The sequence below is a fragment of the Sycon ciliatum genome, chromosome 2, assembly GCF_964019385.1.
Source record: "Sycon ciliatum chromosome 2, ocSycCili1.1, whole genome shotgun sequence".
NCBI lineage: Eukaryota > Metazoa > Porifera > Calcarea > Leucosolenida > Sycettidae > Sycon > Sycon ciliatum.
In genome coordinates, this window is record NC_088644.1 from 32,572,231 (window position 1) to 32,586,916 (window position 14,686).

The 14,686-nt window shown below is 46.5% G+C and overlaps 1 protein-coding gene and 2 non-coding genes across 3 annotated transcripts in view; all 3 read right to left on the reverse strand.

Moving 5' to 3' along the window:
* Positions 1-14,686, reverse strand: part of LOC135809746 (uncharacterized) — a 53,712-nt gene that overhangs the window by 16,824 nt on the left and 22,202 nt on the right. The gene's annotated exons all lie outside the window — the stretch shown is intronic.
* Positions 6,911-7,016, reverse strand: LOC135811020 (U6 spliceosomal RNA). The gene has a single exon (XR_010552494.1). It is a non-coding gene; the product is annotated as a U6 spliceosomal RNA (small nuclear RNA).
* On the reverse strand, positions 9,729-9,834 carry LOC135811083 (U6 spliceosomal RNA). The gene has a single exon (XR_010552551.1). It is a non-coding gene; the product is annotated as a U6 spliceosomal RNA (small nuclear RNA).

Below are 14,686 nucleotides of genomic sequence, written 5' to 3' on the forward strand. Positions count from 1 at the left end.
CCCAGGGCTTGTCATACATGTACTGATGTAGGCGGGCGATTCTTTCTGAAGTACATGTACATGATTGTATTATGCAATGACTATGTAAGTGATATTGAACTCACGTCAGAAGGTGGCCCGTGCACGTCCCAGGGCCAGGCCAGGTCTAGACTAGAGCGTGCGGATGGCGATACTGAAAGCGAGCAGATCGGAGATAAAATTAAAAGTCTAGAACCTGCCATGAATGATAGTGCATGCATACACGGATCCAGGACCATGGCGAATACTAGTACTAGTATTTTCTTTCACAATCCCCAAGGCGCGCCTCGGGGTTACGAGTATCATGCATACGGCAGTATGAAAATAATTATTCTCCCGAGCTATTATATGTACAGTGTTGTTTGTTCCTGATAGAAATATTGCCATTTGCCAGCCTTTGGTTCAAAGGTACTGAAGTACTATAATTATTATTTAAAAATGTGTCATGTCGCTCACATGTATAAAAGGAGGCACCATCGCCTGTTTGTGTTGCGACTTTAAATAAAATTCAACAACAACAACAACAACAACAACAACAACAAAATTGTAGTGCGCTGTTCTTTTGGTATCTATTGCTATTCTTCCAAGGTTGAGCTTAGTTGTTAGGCCTCCCTGGCCAGTGGCGTAGGGTATGTATGGCCCGCATACAATGTAGTATCAATTCCCCTATTTTCAGACGTAAAAATCCGGGCGCGATGTTGTGTTCTGGTAGCATGACTTCTCCACGAATGCTAAGCATACCTTGTTGTGTTGACCATTGGAGATGCTTGGTTGGGCGCATGCACCCTTTATTCTTCTTTTTTTAAATTTCGGCCAGTATGGCTGGACCGTATACGCGTATACCATGCAGGATAGTTCGTCTTGGGGGTGAGACATGGGGGAAGTAATTAGTTGCCATACAGGGGTGTCACTGTGAGCCCTCAACTTCGCTTTTGGCTCAAGTGTTGATGAGCAGAATCCTTTGCTGCATCAGCTGTCAAAAGGCACTCAGCGAGGAAAACCGGATCCACTGTGGCCAGCGGAAATGTTCTGTAATACCAAGAGTACATAACCCCGGGCATAACCCCCGGGGTTATGTACTCTTGGCAATACTGATGCTCTGCTGTGAAACTATCTCCCCGGTGAGGTCCGCACCATTGCCGGGATATCTGAGTTTGAGTTTGCATGACGATTGTGTAAGATACATGTGCATGCACGCCTATTTAGGTAGCTCGATTATTGCTGGTTGTTCAGCTGTCCCTCCCTGTACAGTTCAGCAATAATCACGGAGTGAAACATTTGGTACAAAGGCAGAAGGGAACAGTGACAACCGGTTAAGTACGTTTATATTATTCAATCTCTCCCCCCCCCCCCCCCCCAGTTTATTGTCTTCTTGTTACGTGCTCAGCTACATAGCCACGTCTAGGCCAATCCTCCGCCATCATGTGTTGTGTCTTCATCTCGTTTGAATGTGCCAAGTTACAACGAAAAACAAGCCTAGCCAAAACTGGCAAAAGATTCCATCCCGGACTTGATGATGGCATGCTTTCCACTGCCCAGGGCATCTATTATTCTCGCAAGTGTGGCTGAAGTGCCACTCTCACTTGTGCCATTCAGGACCATACAGAGAACGAAGAGAGAGATAGATAGATAGAGATAGAGAGAGAGAGAGAGAGAGAGAGAGAGAGAGAGAGAGAGAGAGAGAGACAGAGAGAGAGAGAGACAGAGAGAGAGACAGAGAGATAGACACAGAGAGAGAGAGAGAGCGAGAGAGAGAGAGAGAGAGAGAGAGAGAGAGAGAGAGAGAGAGAGAGAGAGAGAGAGAGAGAGAGAGAGAGAGAGAGAGAGAGAGAGAGAGAGAGAGAGAGAGAGAGAGAGAGAGAGAGAGAGAGAGAGAGAGAGAGAGAGAGAGAGGGAAGCAGGAAACAAATGCACATCTTACAGCACAGTACGTTGTACTGAGAAAGAGAGAAAGATCAGCTACAATCCAAAAAAAGGAAGAACAAGGTGAAGAAGCTAACAACGGCCAGAAATAACTCAAAGCATTGCTTTGGATGCGAGATTTTCCCAGTTCAAGTCCCTTCATCACAGGAATTAGCCTTGATGAGGGGCTCGCTAGGCACGCTTATCCGCTGCCACGCTGCATATCCCTGTGAGGCCCCTCATGTCGGAAAGTCGTTCTCCACTTTCGGTCGGAACGCGTACTTGCATACCCTGCCCAAAATGGTTGTGCGGAGTATGCAAGTAGCTTCCAGGGTACCTTACTATCAATATCACGTGATTTGTGGTTTGATGCTGTAAGTAAAGGTTAGCCCAAAGAATGTTCCAGAATTCACACCAGTTGGATCTATACACACTATTGGTGACAGAACGTCTCGCAAAAAGGCAGAAGAGAATTACCGGTACATGTAACATGTACATACAATGTAATACTCGCCCTTAAAAAACACATCTACAAAGTAAGTGTGCTCAAGTCTGTGTTGCATTGGTACCATGGTGGCCTGGGTCACAGTGGGTGGGATACACGGTGTACTTGAGCATGTGTTCCCGCTCTCCCAACTTTGAATAGCCTGATTTCGAGCTGTTGCGAAATACCACTTCGGGCCAATCGAACTCCTGCCAGTGGCACTTACCACTCTTGAATGGGACACCGTCACTACGACTGCTGCGTTCCTTTGATTCCCTGGCACCACCAATTATTATTTTTGTACCACCACCTGAGCTACAACCTCCCCCTGGCCCATACTGCTGCTGGCTGTCATGCCTTTTCCTCCTTGACCACCTGTGCGCTCCTAACTGACTTTGAAAGTCCTCTGCGACCTGCGACTGTGCACAATACATTCTCAAGACTCAGTGGAAACACCGGCCAGTGAAAATGTAAAGAGATAAGAATGGGTGATAGCCAACCACGGCTATAACGATATTAGTGGGATTGTTGCTTCTCGGCGCAAAATAGCCTCAACGGCAGCACGACGAGAGCATACGATGCCTTTCAATTCAAGTCCATTCCCTTGGTTTCATGGCTCGCGTGACGTTCCTAGCGGTGCAGTGGCTCTCACCGTGCAGGCAGGGAAGGAAGCCTTTCTTCCCATTGTACTGGGCAATGCATCCTGGCTGTGACCATGGTGACAGACGGAATTTTTCTTTCGCAAGAAGTGGACTGGACACTGCACTGGCGTCTACCATTTCTCGTTGCCTGTTTCTGTCAGATCTGATGACTACGGCGTTTGGCTTCTACTAGCCCGAAGTCTTAGCACCTGGGTCAGCACTGTCAGATCAGCAAGAGTATAAACTGCGATAAAACACTGAACGAATGAATGAACAGGTGTAGATGGTTCTCCAGCCAAGACTCGAGAGTATAATACATTAGTCGTTACTACTACTTCTTCTTCGAATGCCCACCGATGGCACCACATGTGCCTGTCGTATACCAGCCGAACAGTACATGTGGGGGCACCTGGTTAATTCCTTTCCACCGTGACCCTGAGATACACCCCCCCCCCTCTCACTTACCCTGGTCCTGGGCTGCTGACTTGGCTCTGATCTGGTGCCGAGCAGGCACTGCCACACTCTGCCTACCCGACCCAAAGAAATCCAACTGACCCGCGCAGCGCTGTGTGGTCGAGTAAACTACGACCCGTACACGAACACCGGTTATGTACATGTACATTGTACTAGTACATACAATACATGTACTAGTATTACACTCAGTATCATGAGTATGGCATCATTTCTGTATTCTGTCGTCACTGTCTCTATAATGTCATCACCTGTTCCGAAGGTCATTCTCTATAAATTATAATTCCAGACGCGACTTTCCTTATATCTCTACTCAGGTTGAGACTTTCTCTGTATGGCTCCAAATCAGGTTTTGTATGGAGAAGTTGGCAATCTGAGCTGGAGTCATACAGAGAAAGTCTCAACCTGAGTGGAGATATACAGGGAAAGTCGCGTCTGGAGTTATAATTATAGAGAAAGTCGCAGTGAAGCCATATACATGTAGGCACGAAGTAAACAGGTCATGCATGACATACAGCATAGAGGAGTGAACACATATAGAGAGCTGGTGGGCTACTGAATGAAACAATCATACATAGCCTACGTAAAACAGAGACGTTCCAGGCTGTCCAAGAGCATATAAACCAATACTGATCCAGATTTCTCATTACTGTTTTCTGATGATCGCTTAGTGCGTGAAACTCGGAGTAAAAACACTTTCTCTGTCCTCCTATTGTTCGTTTTTATAGCCTACGTAGTATGATATTGCACGGTTCCGAGGGTTTATTTTTCAAATCCCCAAGGCTTACGTATAACGTTAAAGCTATAATATTCTTTGGTCAATCTACATGTATTGCCTTGATTTGACATGAGCGCCCAATGCCTATAATAAAATGATTAGTCAACATCTTTCATCACCAAAATTCATGATGGTTGCAAAAGCATGAAGAGTTTTTTCATGTTGCCATGCAGCTTTCCCATGGTGTCAGAACAAGGATTTCCTCGATGCCACAAGCTTTCCAAACGATGTATGCATTCATGGGATGCGGTCGCCGATCAGGAGAAGCTGACTAAGATGGTACATGTACTAGTATACTACGCAGGGCTAGAAACACCACGCACCCACCACATAGCACTGTCGTACAAGGTTAGTTGTGATCGTCAGTAAGAATACTCTAGATGTTGTATGCCTACACATGCATGGCCAGAACTGGTCGTAAACAAATGAAGAATCTACTTCAGTATGTACTTGTATAAGAAGAAGAAAAGGACCAAAGAGCTACAAGTTACGCTACAATTATCCACCAACACCACCAGTTACTTAACAAACAGCTCATGCGATAGCATTGCACCACACTGACCAACTGCACTGACGTTCTACACCTACATGCAACTGGCAATCAGCTCTAGCACATCTCGGATGCGTGCTCCAACAGCCTTCCACCTTGGAAGGTTCTAAGTTAGAGAAATAACACAAGGAGGGCATGAGCTGATTGTAAAGTAACTCGTGGTGTTAGTGGATAATAATTATTATCACGTAACTTGTAGCTCTTTGGTCCTTTTTTATTTCTTCTGATAAATTTCCTTGGCTCTCCACCCGAGTCTAATCTATGTACAACTAATTACTTGGATTAAAGGGGAAGTTTAGCCGAAATCAAATTTTCACCAGTTGTAGTCTTTGGGGTGCTGAGTCGAATGGTCTTGGTCTGAGGAAGCTGAGGCGCTCCCTTCCTCCGTTATTCCCAAATGAACTCGCGCGCTTCCACCGAAACTGGGTGATTGCGCCCTACTAGATGGGGATTTGTATGCAAAATGTCTCTAAAAGCTCCATTTCGTTCTTACTTGAAGCATAAAATCACGGATGACCGCGATTGGTCCATATGTTGTAGTCTTTTGGACGCCGAGTCGACTGGTTTTGGTCCGAAAAGGCTGTGGTGCAGCGTTCAGGCCTTATTCCCAATCGAACATGGTTGAACAAGCGGTCACGTGCTCCTGCGTACACCAGTCACCTGGTCACCGCGCCAGCAGGCGACAACTAATTACTTTCACACCAAGGTTCAGCTCGAGTTCAACTCGCGTGACAGGAATTTACCCAAACAAGCTGTATTTAAAGTATAATTATTAGTAGTGTACCCTGAAGAAGTCAGGTAAACCGCGAGCTCCCATGTAGGGAGCAACACACAATTCCCCAAGTATCGCCGAAGTCGCACCAACCTCTTCTTCACATTGATGGCCCCAGCGCGTGCTTGCGAATTAGATGGTTTGGAGGCAACAACGTTGTTATTGGCCAAAGGTCCTCAGCGCATGTTCAACACCTCCATGAGCGATACTGACTCATGCTGCTAGCTGGTGTTCACGAGGTGTTGATCGCGCTGGAAACGGAGTGTCCCTGTAAGTTTGTATCCCTGGTGATGTTTGTGCCTGGAGAGCACTATGTAACAATCATTGTCAATGTAAGTGGTGCTCTTCAGGCACAATCTTCCTCCGCCTACTCAAGCTCAACTGATGAGGGGTCAATTCCCCGAAACACTGTGCATTGAGCAGGGAGTGGTGCTTTCTTGCAGGTTTACTGAGTCACACGGGACTGTTCGATGGAATTCTCGTGCGCTCTGGATGGCAGTCAAGTGAGAATTCAAGTCGGCAGGAAAACCGTGAGCTCCCATGTCGGGAGCAACACACAATTCCTCTGTATAATCAGACCGTAAGAAAATTCTCATTTGTTTTAGAAAATATGCAGTTTGCGGGTTTTGCGCAGCGCCTCACAACTTCGCTGGCATACTTGATGTCAGAAGCACGTCCAAATTCACTTCCTCATTTTGTACTGTTGTTGACATACAAATATCAAGGCAAAATATTGCTTCATCAAACTTGAACAAACGTTTCAGACAACAACATTAGGGAGGTTTCGCTCTACGTGATTACGTATGAAAATCCGTATGTCGTACGCGCCGGGGAGCGAGGGCAACTTTCATACGTAAATCTCTCTACGGATTTCCGTAGGAAAGCTCTTTCCTACGTTGGGTCCTCCGTAGGACTTTTTGAAATAATTTTCGCATTTTCCGCATTTGTCCATGGCAATATTCAAGCCGCGCGAAACACAAGGTACACACACCGTACACCACGTGCAAAATATAATGAAAAACGCGGTTTCGGTTCATGGTGCATACGGTGGGCGCATGCAGCCAACGCGTCTCCAAAGCAACAACGCATGTAAATAAAAGAAACAAACAAACAAACAAATGTTTAGCAGTCGTGGAGAAATCACGTAGAGCGAAACCCAACAGCTCTGATTTTTACGTATGAAAATTCCGTGCAGTTCATACGTTATTTTAATACGTAATTCCGTAGAGCGAAACCTCCCTATTGTGAAGAAAAAACATCTCTTTCCAGGCACCTCGCCTCAGCGAGGCTGGCAAAAAATATGGAACGCTTCACGAATTTGCGTGTCATCCTTGCGCAGGGGCCATGCTAATCTTCTCTGTATCGTTCCAATTTTAGTATATGTAGCACCGAAGTGATACAACATCATTGTCATCGGGGGTGGTTTATATAGTGCCTCCGCCTGTCTAAGTGGGTATGATCAGGAAACGCGCTACGGCCAAAAAAGGGACGATACAAAGTCCAGGGACTTGGTGAATACGTGATCTGCAAACAAGAAAGATTTCCTTGGCTTGAGGTGTCTCGCGTGGTGCCCGTCTACTGCGTTGTCCTAGCAACCGCAAGTTTAGGGTTGGTTCACATATCGCCGGTATGCGCCGGGAGTCATCGGCGGTGGGCCTCTTTCAATCTCTTCCGGCGCATGGCAATCCTGTGAGCCAGTGCAATCGCAACCAAATCATACGGTAAAAATCGCAAGGGATCGCCAGCAAAGTTTTGCAGTGCCCAACTCTTGCGATCTGCCCTGGGACCGATCCCGTACAATTTTGATCAAAAATGGTTTGCGAACCGTTCGCGCCGCTGATCGCCGGTGCCGGTACCCAGACTTTGTCAACATATCAGACTCGTCCTAAATTTTCTTAAATAGAAACTAAAGATGAGGTCTTCACCAGTTTGAGGGAAAGAGACAAACGGGAAAAGTCTGAAGAAAAAATTGACTGTCACCACCAGGACTCGAACCAGGGACCCTCGCTTGTAGCTAGCGATGCTCTAACCACTGAGCTATGGTGTAGTCGTCATCCCAGCAGAGACTGTTCAACATTTTCTTCAGACTTCGTAGCTCACACTTCCTGTGAATCCACACAGGCGGGTAGGACGCAGCCCTCACTGTACCCACACACTTCACAAAGATGAGGTCTGCTCGCCATTCTTACAGTCGCTTCAAGGTGGCAAATATAGTCAGCATACCAACCCGTCCTTCTCGGATGATCTGCTTGACTGTTGTACAGCTTATGAGACAAATATAGTAAAACCTGGTGTTAAGCGACCACCCCACGGTGCGAGCAAAAACGGTCCTTAAACTTAAGTTAAAGCCAGGTGGTCCCACACATTCGTGGCTTCTCGGATCGTGTACATACCTGTGCATGACTGTACATGTATTGTTAGATAGACGGCATGAAACAAGATGGAGGACACTGTGTTCGGAAACAGTGACCTTACTACAACCTTCCACGGTTGGCAGAGCCCCGGTCCCTTCGGACCATTTGAACCATATGGGTGTTGAACCCGGTTCTGACCCTCATTATGCTAGGGTGCTTTAGACTTCTCCTTACGTCAGTCGTGTATTCTTTGATCGCTCCTGGATGTCGTCCTGGTAGTCATGTAGCTACTTAAACCTGAATTGCTTTTCTTAAATCTTCTTTTCTTCCAACTTCTGCCCATGGCGTCCTTCTCTCAGCTCGTCAGCTGTCAACAGTTACTGCCACCACCATGACACTGTCGCGAGAAGGCGCTCTCTGTAGACGGGGTTGGTGATGTCCAGACGCGGGCCGGGGTTCAAACCCTGCTTCTATTCAAGTTATGCTTCTACGTCGACATCATTAGTCTGCACTGTGCAGTGCATACTGCCACGCATGTACAGTAGACTCGTACGCCCAAGAACATGGCGCCCAAGAACGCCCCAGCCTGGATTTAAGAACGCGACATTTTCTTGTCCGAGTACACGAAAAACAAGTCCGCAACCACAAACTCCTGTCGGGTCCTCGCGAAAACATCACCCAGTACAGTGCAGCGCTACATACTACACGTGCATGTAAAGTGTACAACCGGTACATGTAGCGCAAAGACTTTTAAGTGCATTGTACATGAGCGTCACGGGTCATGTTGGACGCGTAAGAACGCGAAATAAGAACGTAGCCTGGGGCGCTGAAAAATAAGAACTTTGCTAGGCTGGCCCTCTGAAACCGCGTTCTTGGGCGTACGAGTCTACAGTAGTCGCACATGTACTTTACAGGGAGCGGCTTCTATTCAAACCATGCTTCTGTGTTATGGCGCGCTTCAAAAATCGGCTTCTATTCGAGTCATGCTTCTTACAGGTCATGCTTTTATACGCGACACTACAGTATGTCCAAAGTGAATTTTGACCATGGCACATCGATTGTGGTGAGAACCTATTGTCTTTCTTAGCCTGCCATGGCAATGAAGACGATTGAAGTGCATAATTCCATACTCGGTTTCCATGGTTACAATGGGCTGTTTCCATGGTATTTCGCAATAAATATGCCTTGGACGATCACGTCTAAATTGTTTGACTCCTTCATTAGCCCCTTGGTAATAGTTTAGGGCCAGGTTTACCTCAATGTTAGACTGAACAGAGCCCGTGCAGCATGTTTGTGGATGATGGTCCTACCGGTAGGTCCTACCGTTAGGACCGAGGTCCAAGCTATCATGGAGCCAATCACATGACAGAATGTTACAGTTGCTGTTGCCTGAGATATAAACTGGCACACTGTCATACACACCCTGCATACTACACCTCTCCACTTTCTCTTGGATTTACCTGACAGGTGGTTGAAGAATATTTCTGCACTGTATAATCAGACATAAGGAAATTCTCATCATTTTTAAAATGCCGTTTGCGGGTTTTGCGTCTCATCACTTCGTTGGCCTACTTGATGTCAGAGGGACCTCGAAAATTCTTTCTCATCTTGTACTGTTGTAGATGCACAAATGTATCAAGACAAAGTTGCTTCAACAAACTTGAACAAACATTTCTGATACCGATAATTATAGTGAAGAAAAAATCTTTTTCCATGCCCGCTTGGTGCCAGGCACCTCGCCATAGCCTGGGCAGGCAAAAAAATATGGAACGCTTCACGAATTTGCGTGTCATCCTTGCGCAGGGGCCATGCTAATCTTCTCTGTATCGTTCCAATTTTAGTATATGTAACACCGAAGTGATACAACAATATTATCATCGGGGGTGGCTTATATACTGCCTACGCCTTTGCAAGTGGGTATGATCAGGAAACGCGCTGCGGAAAAAAAACAATGGATACTATATAGCCCAGGAACTTAGCGAATACTTGCATTACAAGCAAGGTAGATTTTCTTGGCTTGAGGTGTCTCCGAAATGCTCGCCTGCTGTGTTGTCTTGGCAACTGCCAGTTTAAACCAATGACAGGTCAGAATGTTACAGTTGCTGTTGACTGGGTTATACCAAGAGTATATAAACCCCCAAGAGTGTGCAACTCCTGATAACCTTTCTGTGGGGCTCGCCGATGGCGAAAACTCACATCACATAATGTCCCAGTTGTACGTTTCCAGCGTGTTTCTAGCCAGTAGCAGAGTAATAATAAAAGTACTCCCTGGCATAAACTCACTGCGCGTATGCAACTCGCCAGCATAATCATGGCAGATTTTCGGATTGTGTGCACGCTATTCTTAGTTGTACGTACAAGTACATGTAGTTCAAAACGTTACTGAGACACACACACCCTGCACACTGCACCCCTCCCCTTTCCCCTGGATTTACCTGAAAGATATTTGAAGAGAACATACCTGTACTGTATAATCAGATAGACCTCCTTAAAATTGTCTTCACAATCCAGAGGTTTAAAAGGTTCGCATCCAGGTTGGATCAGATTTTTCTTCAATGTTCATTGTTAGTGTCAACATTTCTTCACAAGAGTGGCCAAAGAGCACACAGAGAATATACCGGTAGTCCAGTTGCTCTTTTTCCTTTTTCTACATTTACATGTTTTCCCGCATTGTGCTTCGACTACACTACCAGATCTGCAGAGTACTTAAGTCCGAAACATCTGATATGTCAACTTTAGTTCAAATACGGCGTGACATTCTTCAAAAAAACTCTTCGGGAATGTGCTAAGACGAGTCTTGCATTTTCCAGCATAAATATATCTAAGCGATTGGACAACAGATGCTCAACTTTGAAAGATTCAAATGCACAAAGTGATCACAGATTTCATGTCACTTGTGCACTGGTGTACTGCAGCAGTGTAGGGATCGCGTTGCTGCATTATATACGCTGATATCACTTCACAGATAGAAGATCCATAGGGGACAGGGACCCCCCCCCCCCCCCCTGCTATTCATGACCAATGCCCTAAACCACTGAGCTACATTCTGATTCTTCAACGATTCACTGTGATGGTAAATGTATACCTATCGGCCTTCTTCAATCCATCAATATCTGGCTTGCATCGTGCTGGCAAATCACACCACTGAAGAGGACCCCGGGTCATGTGCTTGATCTTGTGAGTAGCACATCAAACTATATCCACTGTGAGCAAAATCACAAATTGAAAGTTCAAGTTTGCACTTCATGGAAAATTCAAAGTGTTAGGAACTTAGGTCACATGACTCATACTGCTCTTTCCTCTCTGAAACTCAATGCTGGCAAGCCAGATACGAAAGAAAGGAAATGTCACCCGAGTCAGTCACACCACCCGTACTCAAACCAGGGACCTTGCTATTCGTGAGCAATGCTCTAACCAATAATATTATTATTACAGAGCAACAGTAAAATTCTTATCCTGGATAAGTTTTATAGAAAGGCCTTTGATGTATACTTACCATGCCGATGGTGATCGCCATACTGCTTGTAGAACAGCAGGCTCAGGGGCCGTTTACATGAGAAAAATAAGCCCGTGCAACAGGGCTTATTCGCCTCGTGCTTATTTTTCAACCGTTTACATGACGGTTGTACGGGGCTGAGTTCAGGTGAGTCGACTGCGAGTTCTGCGCACATTTTAATTTTTAAATCGCACATGAATGCAGTAATTTGATAACTGCAATCAATAAGACAAGCTGAATTGACATTTGAATGCAGTGGTAAATGTTCGTGTATGATGAAATTTGGATCAAGAAGTGCCGCCTCACGCTTCCACTGCCTTCCGATTGTCACTTATTTTTCGAGAAGGTGAAGGATCGGCTAGCACCTTCCACTGAAAGAAAAATCAGAAGAAAAAATTCCAAGAAAGAAACAAAGGAGACCCACTGTCCACGGCGACATCCTCTCTGGTTCACGAGGCAAAATCGAAAAAATACGTAAAAACTCGCTTATAATCCCTGGGGGTTGAATAAGCTCGGGGGTCAAGAGTAGGTCTAGTTCAGATCGGGGCGAGCTGAATAACCCCGCCTCACCGTGTAAACGGGCGCTCTAGAATGACTGGGTGACAGATCAAGGCGGCCTTATCGTAAGCCTAGGGTTGAGTGAGCCCGGATTTATTTTTCTCATGTAAATGGCCCCTAAGTCAATAGAAGCATTGATTTTGCCCCCGCCGACGTTCGCTATGGAAACAGATCCATGTAATTTATTATTATTATGCTGAGCGGTGGAACCTACTTCCCGTGACCTACAATGCAACTGCCGTCAAACAAACTTCGGCACAGCTGTAGATTCTAACCTGCATATAGTGGAAGCTGTTCGCCACCCTCGCTGGGTCGTCTTCACTTTGCTCCATGGAGTAGTCCTCGAACTCGAACTCGAACCGGATCCTGTACTGCCAATGGAGCACAGCTCAATGACATCCGTCAATTTGACAACAGGAGTTCTGTGTTCTCCCCACACCGTTCATCGTCTGATCTCGCCCTCGGCATATCAACGCCATAAATACTAGTTTGAAGCATGCAGTAAAAAGCACCATACGCTCGTCTCTGACGTTCCGGTTTGAAGCAGTCGAAACGACATGACCACTGGCACCGTGCCCAGCCATTGATCACCGCAAAGCTGGACCTAGGCCTACGTGGTAGTCGGCAAATTTTGCATCAGCAATTTTTTTTTTTAGAAAAGAATACCACACACCATCTGACGGCACAAAGCAGCTAGGCAGCGATGATACAATCATTATGAAATGGCAGGCCTGTCCGTTGCCCACTCCCAGCGGGTAAGGCGCAGGTGGGCGCTGACCTTCTCTTTGCAGTCCTTTCCTTGTTGGCTGGTTCAGCAGAACGCACTGCGGGAGCTGCCTGGTTCCAGATCTCCACAACAGCGTCGGGGAAGGACCGAAGGACATCATTCCGTGCTCTGAGCAGCGGAGGAGTGGAAGTGAGCTGAAACTGGTGTGAGGGATGCCGTTGTGTGCGTCGGCTATGGCGTGATGTGTTGGTCGCTCGGGGTGGAAGAAGGGTTTGAAGCATGTCTGGGCCAGAAAAAGTGGAGCTTGTACAGAAAGCAGAGTGCTTCGACCATTCTGCGGATGTCTAAGCTAGGGATGTAGGCTCCATCACCGATTAGGCGAAGGCCACGGCGTTGGATGGCAGTGAAGCGAGCCACAGTGGTGGGTGCAGCGCTCATTCCCGCGAGCATGCCGTACTCCAGGACCGGGCGGACAAAGCCCTTGTAGATCACACCACCACGGCACCTGGAGTCCAGCACTCGTGAGGCTTTCGGAGGAAGCCGAGACGCTGCGAGCCTCGAATAGCCATGCAACTGCCTGATATGAGCTGTGAAGGACAGGTGTTGGCCAAACAGCACCCCCCCCCCCCCCCCAGCAGCTTCAGCTGGTCGACTTCCGGAACAACTGTGCTCTGGAATACAAAGTTTTGCAGGGCAATGACTGTTATAGATGTACATGTACATGACTTGTACTCTTTCATGCTCCTTCAGCTGAATGACTTTTCATGCAGTTTCACTCTACTAGTATAATGTTACGAAGAACTGGCCCGGTTGAGGCAACACCACTGTACTCGCCTACAGTTCATTCAGAAAAAAATGAACTTCTAGCTTTTGGCCATAAATGGGTCAAACGTTGAGTTTTTTTAGAATTTTTTTCTGCAATCCCATATGGAATCCTCTTCCAATTATGTTTCTGAAGTTTTTTTGTCCAAAAAGCAAGCCATAGCAAGAATAGGATTTCGGCCAGGTTTTGCCCCAAAAGCACTGAATTGGGAAAAACCATCAAAATCCAGGCCGTTTGACCCCGCCTGCAACAGTGCATTCTGCGGTTCGAACCCCAGTTCAGGCACCCTTTTTGGACCCTTTTTCAAATTTCAAAGTTCGCAGCACCGCACTGTGTACGATGAAATCACGAAAAATCGCCAAATACGGGAGCTCGCCAGAGCCAGGACCCATTTTTTTATGAATGGACTGTAAGCTGTTACATTTCAATTTCGCAACAACGATCAGACAAAGCAGTTCAATTCACAACAACTCCGATCTGAGATAGTGTTGAACCATTCACTATCTTTCATAGGTTTGACATTCTTGACCAGACCTGGTATGTATGTGCTGCCGTTTTTCCCGGAGTATATAACTTTATAAGGCTGCGTTTACACAGAGACAAAACAAACCGAAACGAAACGGAATGAAAACGCGTTGGCCTCAAATCGTTTTCAAACCACGAGAACGGCAAATTGTTCTGAAGCGTTTACACGAAAACGGAAAAGAGGCGACCAGGCTGGAGTTAGCACGTGCTGGCTTGGCGCACGGGCGGGAAGTAACACGTTAGTTGGAGTTGGCAGGTGCTGGCGGGCGCAATGGTTGGACATTTCCCGCCAAAAACAGTCCCCCGCGGAATGGTTTCCATGACCGCACTCCGTTTCCAATCGTTTTCACCGTTTACACGAGAACGAAAACGTTTTGAAAACGTTTCAAACACTTTCAAGTGCGCTTCCATTTCGTTCCCTTTAGGTATCGTTTTCGGGCATGGTTGTGTAAACGATAGAAGTAAACGCAACGATTTCACTCCGTTTCGGTCGTACTTTGTTACCATGTAAACACAAATCGTTGTCGATGTCAATCGTTGTCGTGTAAACACAGCCTACGCCACACTTATACCCCGATGATGAAGCT